This window comes from Sylvia atricapilla, chromosome 11 (assembly GCF_009819655.1).
Source record: "Sylvia atricapilla isolate bSylAtr1 chromosome 11, bSylAtr1.pri, whole genome shotgun sequence".
Taxonomy (NCBI): domain Eukaryota; kingdom Metazoa; phylum Chordata; class Aves; order Passeriformes; family Sylviidae; genus Sylvia; species Sylvia atricapilla.
The window spans coordinates 11,652,693-11,666,336 of NC_089150.1; positions in this window are offsets into that span (position 1 = coordinate 11,652,693).

Here is a 13,644-nt window from a genome sequence, read left to right on the forward strand (position 1 = left end):
GAATGGCATTTCCTTGCATATGGCCACAGTAATGTTCAGAAATGTTGGTCACCTTGGCAGAAAAAGGATTTTGAGGGCAGAAAACATAATCAAGAAGAAACTGAAGGAGAAGACTCAAACCTTTGAATTTTTATATGCATAAAAATCAGAGTAAGACGACATTATAAATTTTCTCTAGCAGGAATTATGGTCTCAGTTTTGAGGACTAGCTGACCATTTCTTTTCTCATTTTTATTCCTAAGGTTGACTGTATAATCCACTCCACAAACCCAGCATTATTATACCAGGGCTAAATGCTACAGCCAAAAGCTAGCACTACCCTGCCATGGTTAGAGTGGCGCTTTATTTTGGTAGCTGAACTGGAAGCACTGACTGGAGAAGGGTTGTTAATGTGCTGCCTTGCTTTTCTGGCTGCTTTGCTATTGACAAAGCATCATTTATCACGCTTTGCATTCCAATTTTTCTTTGCAAGTTTTCCAGCTCATCATAACGTAATTATGTTTCTGTTTCCTTCAGCCAGGGGCCAATACTTTCTTTTGCTAAGACAACAGCTGCATTGCACAACCTTGATGAATCCCCATAAGGGTAAAATGAGTCTATGGTGCTTATTTCTGCCTTGGCAACCCAAATGTTCAAGCTCTTTTTTTTGTGACAAATGCTGTTCTAAAATGCACCCAACCCTGATGCTTTCATAGCATTTCTCAAAATTAGGTTTTGTATTGTAAATTAGACATGAAATATTAAACATTCTCTCTGGTTTGTAATTTGAAAGGCTTCCTTTGTAACATTTATGTTTATAGTGTTTATAAGTTATAGACTCTGGGATGGAATTTAGAAGGCTGTAGTTACTGATGTGAAATTTGTGTTTTGAATGAATTGACTTTGTGTCACTACAAGCACAATCTGGAGGTCTGGTTTATGTCCCTAAAAAGAATCATAAAGGCATCTTTCATGGTACAGGTGAATAATTTTCTTGATTATGACCTCAGTTGCTCCAGCCACACTGTGACATAAAGGTAATTATAGAAACCCCGTCTCTGAAGGGCATTAACTTCTAGTGATAGAAAAAGACACATAGTATTTTTACCATCATTTGTGGAGATATTTTATTTAACTCTAATGTAGTACTTTGAACCTGAAATTTTAAACTACTTCAGAAAGGAAGAATAATTTTTGTATTTTACATGGGAGAAAATTTTGTATTTTATATTGGAAAACCATAGGGCAGAGAAAAGTAGAACTCAATGCTAGAGGCAAGATGAGGGCAGAATCCATTCTTAATGCTCCTGATTTTGTTTACTCAATTACACTAACTCCCACCTCATCTCAAAATCTATCAATCAGAGCACTGTGTAGAGTGGAAGCAGCAACTTTTTCAGCCTCTGAAGATTGCCCAGCTTTGTAAATATATGTGATATTGTGGCCTGGACAAAACCACAGCCTGGACAATTGCATTCTTCAGGGCAACATTTTCCCTACAGTCTTGCTTTCTATCGTATTTTTCTGGTGTTAGTACTCCTGACACCATCATTTGAAGATTGTTTGCATTTATACATAAAAATTACAATAAATCTATAGGTGGAGACAAGAGTTTAACTGATATGATCAGCCTTATGAGCCCTATCTGTGTGCTCCATGATCTAGGGATTCTTTGGGATACTTGAGAGTATTTTAGTTTTGTGATATTTGAGTTCTGTCCACCACATTGGACACTGATGCAATTGCCTGGAAAGCAATTGTATATTAGGTGTGGAAAGGAACTCTCCCTGCCCTGCTAGGGCAAATTTCTCCCAATGGTTCTGCTGTTGATAAAAAAAGCAGTGGGTTGCTTGTTTTGGAATGACAATGAACACCTGACTCATCAGAGGAGATTGCCTTGTGCTCCTTCTTCCTTATAATCCTGAGGCAAATTATGGCATATTTTACTTAGATATATTTTAGCTTTTATTTTCATCTATCATCAGTTTCTTTACTCAGTCCACTCATACTCAGTGTAAGATGTGCCTTCTCTTCCTGATTCATGTATAGTAATTACTTCCTAACGTCTGCCTAACAGATTTTGTAGGAAAAGTAACTCTTCAACTATTAAGAAAAAAATAATCATGAAATCTTTGAAATCTCTATTACTGGGGTTTGTTATCCACAGCTGACTGAATTCATTTCCCAGCAATGGTTCAGCAAAACAGCTGCATTAGTTATTTAACTGTGGGCCTGATCCTTCTGTTGCTCAGACTGATGCAGAGCAGGAATAGTACCAGAGGAAAAAAAAAATCCCTAGTGTGAAATACATGTTACAGAAAAAATTAAGCATTGTGCTATGGAACAAAAAAAGAACAGTAGCAGGTACTCTGCCATCCTGGTATAGGTGTTAAGCAGGATCTCAATGTCTTGCAGAAACCTTATCCCAAATACACTGGTAGCTCCTGGGAGAGTTCTTTTACTTTGGTAACACCAGGTGACTAACAGAACAGGCCCAGTTGTGCTCAGTGTTGTGCCTTAATACCATGAAATCACATGTGACCTATTCTGTACTAAGCACCAGACTCGTTACTGTTTGCATCTGGTTCATAATTGTTCCCTCTCAGTTATTTAATTTTCACAGTGTCTGCTACAACTACTTTATACCTTCTAGCACAGGAAAATGCACTCACTGGTTTTACTCCTAGGCTGAATTAACGCATATGGTAATTGACCCAGGGGTACATGGAAAGGAAAAGTCAAATGAGAAGCACCGCAGTGAAAAATGGGACAAAGCATCCCAAAGTATCTCCTGTATAAGATGGAAATGCTTCTTGGACAATCTCAGGACACAAAGGAACGATGACCAGAGCCTCCTGTGCTTTAGAGGTGTGTCTTCCATCCCCAGGGCCATCAACAGCTGTCATTTGATCTTATTGTAAATTAGTAGCATGTACTGTTGATAACATCAAAAGTTACAATATCTGAGACTTCACCCCCAAACCTCATCCTGTTTCCTCCAACACAAGTGATTGATTGTATCTTGGCTACAGCCACTGACTCTCATGTAGCAGAGGTGTCTGTGGTTTGTTTGTGCTGTGGAGTCAGTGGCATCTGCAGCTGCTGTGGACTCATCATGTCAGTTCATCTTCCTGCTGCAGACTTGTTGGAGGGGATTCCTGAACTCTTGCAGATGGGAACCTTCCAGCTCACAGTACTATGCTCTGACACCAGCATGTGTTTATTTTCACTTGTTGATTTTTTGGGTACATTACTGAACCTTCCCTGGAGTTACAGAGTAAGTTTTAAAATGGAAACTAAGGTTTGGAGATGCTGAACTTTCAGACACAAGATGAAGGACAGCTCCTGGATGGAGGTATTTACGTGAAGCTCCATCATTTCTAGACCTTGGGAGATTTGAGGAAGACAACAGTAGATGGGAGGCTGCAACATTCAGCTCCAAAGCTGGAGAGTCTCTCTTTCCCTCCTGTGCCATGAAATGTATACAAGAAGCACTGACTAACACATGTAGCCTCAGCCCCATCCTGAGTCCTCTGCCTTAGTTCCCCAGCACTTGCAGGGATGGGGTTACAGCAGCAGCTATGCTTTAAAACAAGGAGAAAATCCTAGCCTTTAGTTTTGTGGGGCTCAGTCTGAAATGAGACAGGGTTGAGACCAATCCAGGGATGTCTGTTGGAGCCCAAAGCTTCCTTCTGCAGCCTGCCAGACACATTCCCCAGACTGCACCCGGCAGTGCAGATCTCTGCTGTGGCTCATCTGCCTCCTCCTCTGTGCCCAGTTTCAAATCTCTTCAGCAATATGTTCTGTAACAATTAAGGATTTTGGGGCAACTCCATTAAGATCAGAAAGATATCCTTCTGCTTTGAAATATGTGAGCATGAATGATTCATTCATCACAGCACTCCTTGGCCATTCTTCTCTATCTGATGATCAAAATATATTTTTAATTATCAATCAATCTGAGGGTGTTTTTTTTTCACTAGACAATATCCAACTGTATTGTAAGAGACATTTGGATTGAGGCAGAGAATTTGGCAGCAAGATAGGGAACATTTGGGCTTTCGACACTTGGGAACATATGGAAAGAGGTTTGGAAGATTGCCACATGGGATGTAGCTTGGAAGATGCTACATTTCTTCATCTTTTTTTTTTTTTTTTCTTTTTTTTTTTCTGAACAGAAATAGAAGAAATTTTACTTTTTTTGAAAGATCCTAATTCCTGTTTATTTTCTTTGCTGCTTCAGGATAAACCACTATAGTCAGCTGCAAGGTTTGAGCAAAATCAGTTGAATGTTTATGGGTAACTGTAGGTGGCAATTAAAAGAATGGTGATATTGCAGATCTTTCCAAGTTTTTACCTCCTAATTCATGAGAACCCTCAGAGGTGAACTCACAAAGCTGCAGCCTGGTGACTCACATCACCGGGTGGAGGAGGATATCTGCTGCTCAGCCCGTGCACCATTTACTGAGGGCTGTGAGGGTAAGGCCCTACTGGTGGTCCTTCCTTCATGCTCCTGCTGTCCCCATCTGTCTCCCAGTTACCTGGACACCCAGGGTTGGACATACAGTCCAGGCTGTCTGTGTGTCTCTAGTGCAGAGTTTCATCATGTGGCTTGGAGCCTCAGCACTACATTACAAATCCCAGTCACCTTTGGGACTGCATGGGAATGGAAGACAGGAACCTCTTCCAGCTCTGCACTCATGACTGGACATGTTTGAACCAGCACCATCTTCACGCCACTTTAGGGACAAATGCCTCATGCCCATGATGGGAGTACCTGCGTCTCAGAGTTATTGCCTCTGCTTGCCAGAAGAACAATGCTGCTTTCTGTTGTTGTTGTTGTTCCATTGTATCCCAGGTTGGGAGACTGCAGCAAATGCAGAATTTATTGAAATACACAAACACGTATTTGCACAATTGGCACTCAGACCCTGCAGCTTAGTAAACGCTAATTGATCTCTCAGACTGCTAGGAAATCATCATTATCCTGGTTCAGCAATGAGAGACAAAACCCAAAGAGAGTGGCAGGAGTTTGTACTGAGTGACAGAGCAAGAGCAGACAGAACTGCAGTTTTCTTTGGTATTCTGAACTGTAAACCACCCAAGTTTGGCAAGACTACATCTGAAGAGCAGAATTGATGCACCTGGGGCTTTTCTTTCAATCTCTGTCTCCAACAGCCCAGCTCAGGGCAGGCTGCAGCTCTCATCCCACCTGACTGCTCAGATTTCCTTTCCTTGAGAAGTAAGAGCAATGGAGAGGAGGTATGTGCCAGCTCTGACTGCAGCAGGAAGCTCGAACCCAGCCTAACCAGCCTGACAATGCATTCACTTCTGGGAACTGGGAATCATTCTCAGACACTGTGTTTTGGTTATAGTCTGAGTGTTTATTGTCCATGAAATCATTGCAGCATTTTATCTTGCATTTTCTTGTGAGAGTTTGTTTCAATGCTTGCAGCCAAATAATGACTAGACAGGTCAAGTTCCTGTTATTTCTTTGCTGATGGGATGGCAGGGGTCACTAAGGTATGTCTAGGTGAGATGCAGGCTAAGAAGATAACATTCAGGATCAGGAAGAGAGCATGGAGGCATTGGTGACAAGAGCAGAGGAAGGAGAATCTCCTCCAAAGGTATTCAAAGACTTGTAGCAATAGCTTTCAAGGACTGACCACATAAGCCAGAAGAGCAAAAAAGATAGGAAAATCCCTAAATCATGTGGATGGGATTTGGTTTAGAATGAAATCTCTGCTTTTCTGAATAAAACCTGGAAAAGATCGTGTGAGCTTCAAGTGTATTTTTAGCCTTATATACAGAAGCTGAACATTTCTGAGCCAGCTAAAAACTGATTCAGAATGTTTTAATATTTTACTTCTTCTCAAAAAGGACACTTTGATGGACATTAGTTATTCCTATTTCCTGTGGCCATAACAGCCCCAAGTTCGGCTGTTCTGAGGATGCACTTCCCTTACTGAGTTTCAGTTTTGGTGTCCATTTGGAAATCTTTTGACTCTAACACAGTTACATACATAATTTTCTAAGACAAATTAAGGAGCATTAAAACTAATGTATAGGCCAACCCTTCCAAAAACCTCATTCAGTTACATGCTTCTTTGCATCTTCATTCCCATCTCTACTGATCTAAAAGGATAAAAAGGACTATCCTATCAGCCTGTTCGCGCTGTCTGATTAACTGGCAGCTATCACAGCTCTTCTTTTGCTCTGTTACAGTTTCATTTCCAGAGGAAAATCCCTGATGGATACTGAGCCTCTGGATTGTGGCACCATTGCAAATTAGATGAGGTTTCTGTTTTTACCAAAGGGCCGGCAGTACCTCCTTAATCAGGCTGTTTGTTCTTTGGAAATCAGCAGATATTTTGCCTAAAAGCACCCAGCAGTGCAGTGTAACTCAGTAATAACTGTTTATTGGGGCTTAGGAGGGAAGCCCCAGAAGAAAAACTGTAGGTGCCCTTAGAAGAACTGATAAGTGGTTGACTTCGAGGGGTTTCTTTTGTCTTTTGTTTTAAGATTGCCTGAACTTGATGGAGAATCATTTAAAAGACAGAAAGACCTACAAATTAAACAACATCTAGCTCCTAATGTGTGAAACTGCAATTTGCATACATCATGGAAGCTGCTGAGTTGGTCCTTATTACCTCTCCTGGAGTGTTAATTTAACCACGACTTTCTCATTTATTTAAATGGAAAAGCAGCGGGTTTCTGGCATGCCACATTATCTGTCAGGCAACCTGGGAATCAGCTGACAGAGCCAGAAAGAGATTTCAATTCAGAGAGACTGCAGGGTGCTGCCACCCAGACCTGTGGTCACAGACAAGCTTCAGATTGCCCTTGGCCTGTTCTAAAGGTCAAAATTAACCCCAAGGAAAAAAAAAAAAAAAAACAAATCAATATTGAATCTGGACTGTCAGAAGACAATAGATAACACTATTAAACTTGAAATCTCTGTATTTCTGATTTTTTTGTCCCTATGTACCCAGACTGGCACTGTTCATACAGATATGATAACTGAAACATCATTACTGGTTCTGACAACAAATGGTTTGTTGAGCAACCATTGTAATGTGGTCCAGACCCACCCTGAGGGCTGAAGGCACTTGGGCTCTCTGCCCAGCTAGGAGATGCCAAAGCTGCCCACACAAGGATGTGCTGGGAGCAAGGAGCAGCTATGTCATGAATGATGCTGGTGCCACCAGCCATTGGCTGAGCCTGGAGGCACCTCCACACTTGGCTGATGCCACGTGGATGAATGAACACGCCAGAACTACTCATGAGGGAAGTAAGGCAAATGTGACGTACCAGCTGCCAAACCAGAGGCTGCCTCACTCTCCAGAAAAAGAGGCTGAGGAGCCCCAAGAAACTGCTGAGATGGGAGATGAGAAGAGCAGTGGCCATTCTGGGGAGTCACCCATGAGCATGGAGTCCCCAAGCATGAGGGTCTCCTCTCCAAGCCATGATGATGTGCCACCATTTAGTAACACAAGTGTGTATTTTTCAGAGGAGAATGAGTTCTGAACCGTGGCAAGAGCGACAGAGGAGATGAGTTCAGCTTAGAACCTTGCCTGTGATGTTTCAGTGGCAGAAAAGAAAAACCATGTCCTGACGCCTGCCAGAGTTAACAGAGCTGATGTAGCTGTCCTCTGAAGTTCAGCTAGAACTGACTGTGACTCATGGTCCTGCTCATGGCAAACAGAGCAAAGCTTCACCCATGGACACTTTGTGTGCACCCACCCACCAGAACAGTGTCCTGCTTTCGGAGGAAATGTGATTGTTGTGTAGCTGTTCTCAAAGTCTGGACTATGGTAAACACATGGAAACTGGTCAGATTTTCTCCTAAAAATAGGGCTATTTTTCCAATAAGTGAATCATGAAAAGAATTAGAAAGGAATATCTTTGCTCATGCAGCACCAGCATGTTCTGTATGACTGGTGTCATGCAGATACTGTTCTAGAACATTAAACTCAACACATTTCCTAAACACTGATATATTTGTGGTAAATGTGCCTTTTCTGTCTCTGATGCCTACTCCTTCTCGTTGTTTTAAAATACACTGTGCTAAAAGATCATATGTTTGTGAAATTATCACAGTTACTCCTCCCTTTGGTTTTAGCTTAACAAAATTCAGGAAATACTTGTCTTCACCCACATCTCAGCCATTCATTTTTATAATAAAAATCACCATGACAACATATAATGATATCAGAATGAAAGGATTATGACTTAATTACATGAAGAAGGCGAAACTAGGCTTGGCATAAAGCAGAATAAGCTTTTAATTCCAGCAAAAATATGGGGGGCACACACTCCATTTGTGACATCATGAAATGCTGCTGAGAGCTGCCCAGGGGTTCCCCTGCTGCATGACAGGGTGTCCCGGTTAATTCAGTGAAGTGTAAGAGAAATACTCATAATTTTCTGTGCAATAAAGAGACATTTGCCTTAAAAGTGTGTTTTTTGTGAAACAGATTCATTATAGAAATTATTGGAAGAAATACACCCATAAAGGAAATATGATTATTAATGTGGTAGTGGACTGGTTACATATAAATAAAATTAACTATATAAATTCTCCATTGTTAACCAGCATCATGCTATAAATTATTCCAAGTTAGAGGAGAACAGGGAAATTTATTGGATATGGTCCATTATTATCACAGCTGTGGCATTTCGTCAGGACACTGTTCTATCTTGGCTTCTGTGAGAACTGTGGTATCAGATTGGGTATTTTTATTTCTAAGATAAATCTGAACTTTTAATAAGAACAGTCTGGGAGTTCAGACAATATATATCTTTGTTACCCGGTCTATCAAATTCTCTGACAAGAATAAACTTTAATCACTGGGATTTTTTTCCTAGTTTTATTCACAAACACTGTGAAATATGCTTTTAAAATAACGTACTTTCATTTTCCCTCTAAACCAACAAACTGCTATTAGCAGTTGAACATTTCTGCACACTTCCTCTGTGGATTTTAGAAAAACTGTAATAAAATCATCAGACTAAAAATCTAGATAAGGAAATACATTTCATTTTCAGTTTTCTCATCAGACATTACGATCAATCAACCAATTGGCATGGTGAATAAATAAATAAATTAGTGCCATTTAAAAAAGAACATTCTGAAAACCTCTTAATGTCTTTCTCAACTAAAAGTATTGGCTCAATATTAATCAATTTTATAACTCTAAATCCTGCTTAATCTTTTTCCATCTTTGCTTAAACATACGGAAATAAAAATAGTGTATTATGGCTGTCTCTGTTCCTCTTTAATTTTCAGAGTACAAGATGTACATCAGAGCAGCCCCACTATTCTGGGCCATTTTAGTGGATCTGTTTCTGATCTACACCAGCACAAACAAGAAGATAGCCATAAAATATACAGACAACACTTCAATTTGGTCAGGAATCCTTTTGTGTACAGCTTCAGCTCTTGGTGATCTCACAGAAGGGCAGGAGCATCAGTTCAGGAAAATTTCTATCAGCTATAGAGACAGTGGCCTTGGTTTTGAAAATTACTTGGATAGGGTCAGGAAGCAACATCATCTACTGTGGTTGGGTAGCCACACCTCAGAGGGAGGTGGGTGTTCCTGTGCTGGAACTGCTCCAGCCACCCAGGAACAGCTGCCACCCAGAGATATGCCTGGTTCTGTGCAAGGTCTGTGAGGGACACCATTCCTGAAGTGGTCACCGACACCAACTGTGGCTGCACCACCCCAAAGCAGAGTCTGATGCTCCCTAGCACAGTGCCTGGTAGGCAGCAGGGCAGGCAGCACATGGACAGGGGGTAAGGAGCATGGCACTGGTGCCTGTTGGCTGTGCCCTAATGTGCCCCTGTGCCTGACATTAGAGCAGCTCCTCATCCCAGCCAGGAGCCCAGTGCAAGGCTATTTATAGCCCTGGCACCTCACTGTTACCAGGAGCCCTGTGCAGCTGTGTGAGACCTCTGCTTCCCTCTCCCATGCACTCTCACAGGCCCTTGCTGCTCCCAGCGTCGGAAAGGTACATTTAAATTCTATCCCCACTTGGAACAGGAAAGGGAAGGATGTTTGGTGTTGAGACAGAGGGGCAATGTGGAATCACCAGGGCCAAGCTTGCTCTAGGTTGGTGAGTGCATGAGAAACTTGTGGGCAGTGATCCCTGAATGTCTTGAGGAACCCTTAAAGGTACTGCAGAGGAGCATAAACACAGGGCCAGCTGCAAGGGGGAGGAGGTTGTAGGATCCACTGCTGATACCAAAACTGAGCCCTCTCTGTTCCTTACAGTGCCTGTTGTGCAGTTCATAAAGGAATTGTAAGAGATTCATTATTAAGTTAGGACAGGAACCATTGATCAACATCAAACTCGGGGTCTGTTTGCAGCTATATTGGGTTTGTCAGCAGTGTGGAAATAGGATCAGCCCGCGGAGGCAGAAATTTCAGTGCCGGAGGTCTATGCACAGCGGGGAGATTTGAATACTCCACAAACCTGCAAATATTTTGCATTGCTTCCAAATAGGAAGCTCGGAGAAACTCTTGCCTTTTCCATCAGGGTATCTCTATGTGCCTGGGACTGATCCCTGCCAAAGGGATGAACATTTTTAATATGAGGGTTCAGTAGGGATTGCAGATTTAGGAGATATTAAATGTGTATATCAGTGCAGGGGCCATTTTGGAGGTGGTGGTGTGTTGCTGCCATGGGGTTCTCTGAATTTTCCTTTCTGTGGATATGGACATACCCACATGTTTACTTGGTACTGATTGAAATTGGAACTGGAGAAATTCAGTGGCAAGTTTGGATTCAGACTGTCACAAATGGAATATTGAGATCGGCTTATAAGGGTTTACAATTCGCACTTTATTCTAATCTCACTGCTGAATGACAGGATTATTAGAAGCTTTTACATACTAGCATTTGCTCACCTGAGGGATGCATGCTCCAGAGTTATGTAAATATTAACAATTAGAGTTTACAATCTTTTGAAAAGATGCAAAGAGAGCCTAGTTTGCACAGTTATTAAATTATGTTTCTTAAGATTGTGATACAGTCCTGTTTACATTAAATTATATAACCGTTCCAGAAAGTGAGTCTTTCCTATACTAGCCAGTATATTTAGAGAAATGTAAAAAAGAGAAACCCTTAAGGCCCTTCTTAGGCTGCTTAAAGAGCTACTGAAATGCATTTTAGAGATACATTTTCCTTTTGCTGGCATCTGTCATAGTAAAAACTTGTGCATCGTCCTTCTGTGAATGAGCATTTCGCCATTTCAGTTAGTTTTTATATGCAAGAAAAATTATCTGCATAAGTGAACTGTGAAAGAAATGGGCCTGGTATATATATCTTTAACTTCTATTCTTCCCATACAATTAATGCACATATATGGCTCAGACTGGAGTTTGTTCATAGGCATCTGTTTGCCACATCAATTTTCTACTTAAATTGTGGGATTCTTTTCACTACTTCACTGAGTCTTGAACCAGATTAAGTCAGGTGAAGGCACATTCAAAAAGATGGCCTATAAGGTCTTTCATTTCCAGCTGCTTTGATTTTTTTCATGAATCTATAACAGTTTACAGAAAAAAAAAGTCGGGTATTTGCTGAGATAGGATCAATATTAATCCAATCCCACATCTAGGCTCCTGTCTCGGCAGTAAACGGAGCTCAAACTGTCAAATCTTCCCAGAATCATAAACTACACAAAGGCTTTGAAAACTGATCAAAGCATCTTCAGGTCTCCAATGGTCAATCATGCTCTCAAACACAGTTTTCAGAGCAAACTGCTTTAAAAATCTCCCTGGTATGTACCAAGTGTCTCCTAGCTCAGAGAACCTTGTTGAGTCTCATTTTATTTTTATTTTAAATTAAGAGCAATGCAATAAGAAGGAAAATGAAGCTTCTGCAGAAAGGCCAGGCTGTGTCTGTTGCAGTCTGAGTGGAGATGACTGCAGGCTGTGCTGGAGAGGGATGCTTGGAGCAGCTGGGTTGCAGGGGATGCACACGGGGGAACACAACACTGCCACAGCTGCCTGCATCTACAAAAGCAGCTTGTACGTCAAGCAGCCTGTCTCCCTACACTGAGAGCCTCCTTTTGCACTACTTGCAGACTGTAACAAGCTAAGAAAGTGCCCATGAGCCTGCCTAGCAGCACATCCCAGCAAGAGCAGGCCTATGCTTGGATACAGTGAAACCTCAGAGTGTCTTGACTCAGGCTTCTCAGTAGCAGAAACAAGGTGCCACAGAGATGGAGGGAGAAAAATAGTAAAAATTTCTCTCAGAAGGATTGTTAGACTTTATCTTATGTGGGCCAATGATGCAATTTGATTTGTAGTGTTAGTAGTTTCAAAACTTCAAAATTCCTCCCTTCCTGCCAGGAAGAAATCAGTTTAGATCACCTGAACTGTACCTGCTATGGAGCTGATCCTGGGAGAACAAGAGGGCTGAGCAAAGAGGGTTCTTGCTATTACTTTAATAGAAGGTGACCTCATCATCTGTCAAATCTTTTAGAATTCCCTAAGCTATTTAAGGCTGAAGTTTTACCTTTAGAAGTGATGCAGACACTTCAGTTCCTACATTACACAGTGAGCTGAAGCAGGAGCTGGGCTTTTAACTTGATTAGATGCCTTTGAAAGCCTGAAAATCTTAATTCTCTAAGTAACTGGCAACTGACTGAATATGGAAAACTTCCAGAAAGGTACCCTGGCTGCTGGTAGCTACAGTGATACTTGAAATACATCCATGCACTAAATGTATAATTGTTGCAGAGAACCAGAGAAGTGTTAGTCACACTTACCTGTATGCCCATATGAACATAAATTTCCTAAAAAGAAGTAGTTGTTTTCCCACTTAATGTTCTGCCACAAGTCTGTATATTTTATCTGGACACAATGGATGAAATTAATTCAAGAAATCATATCTGAGTCAAAGCAAGAAAGTAAGTATTCCCTGAAACTATGAGTGACCTTTTCAGCACAGCTCTCAAGCCATAGACTAGAGATGCTTTCCAGTCTGACTACCAATAACTAGCACTTGAATTTGCTTTTTCAACCAATTGGGCACCTAACTGATGTTGGTTTAGTCTGTGGATTTCATCACAATTTGTCACGTATGACCATATCAGTAGTCTTAAGACAAAGTATCTAATTTATCCCCTATTATCCCTGAAAAGAATGAAGAAAATTAGATTGGATTGACACAATTTGTTCTTGATAAATAGGTGCCATAACTGCTTTTATCACCTTGTTACCATCTAAATCCTTATAATTCAATCACATAATAATTTCTTCTGGCATCTTTCCAGGTGTCAGAATTAAGAGAATGATTTTTATCATATAGATATAGGAACATCTATAATTCATTGGAAGCTTCCTTAAGATATAATATAATACCTTTCCCTTGTATCAAGATTAGCATCATTATTTGCTCTTTTTGAGCACTGTGGGATCTTTTGCACGGTTTAAAATCTTGATCTTAAATGCCAGCACAGCCTTCATAATTGAACTCTGAGATTATAACATTATTACCATCTGGGTGCTGATTTCTGCCTCACTGTGGCTGTCAGCCAAATGTCATAATGCATACAATTAGCAGATTTGCTTCTCAGCTTACTGATAACAAAGGAAGCACAAATAATTCATAGGCAGAGGCACTGGCTCTTTGATGTGATTGAACTCTGATCCT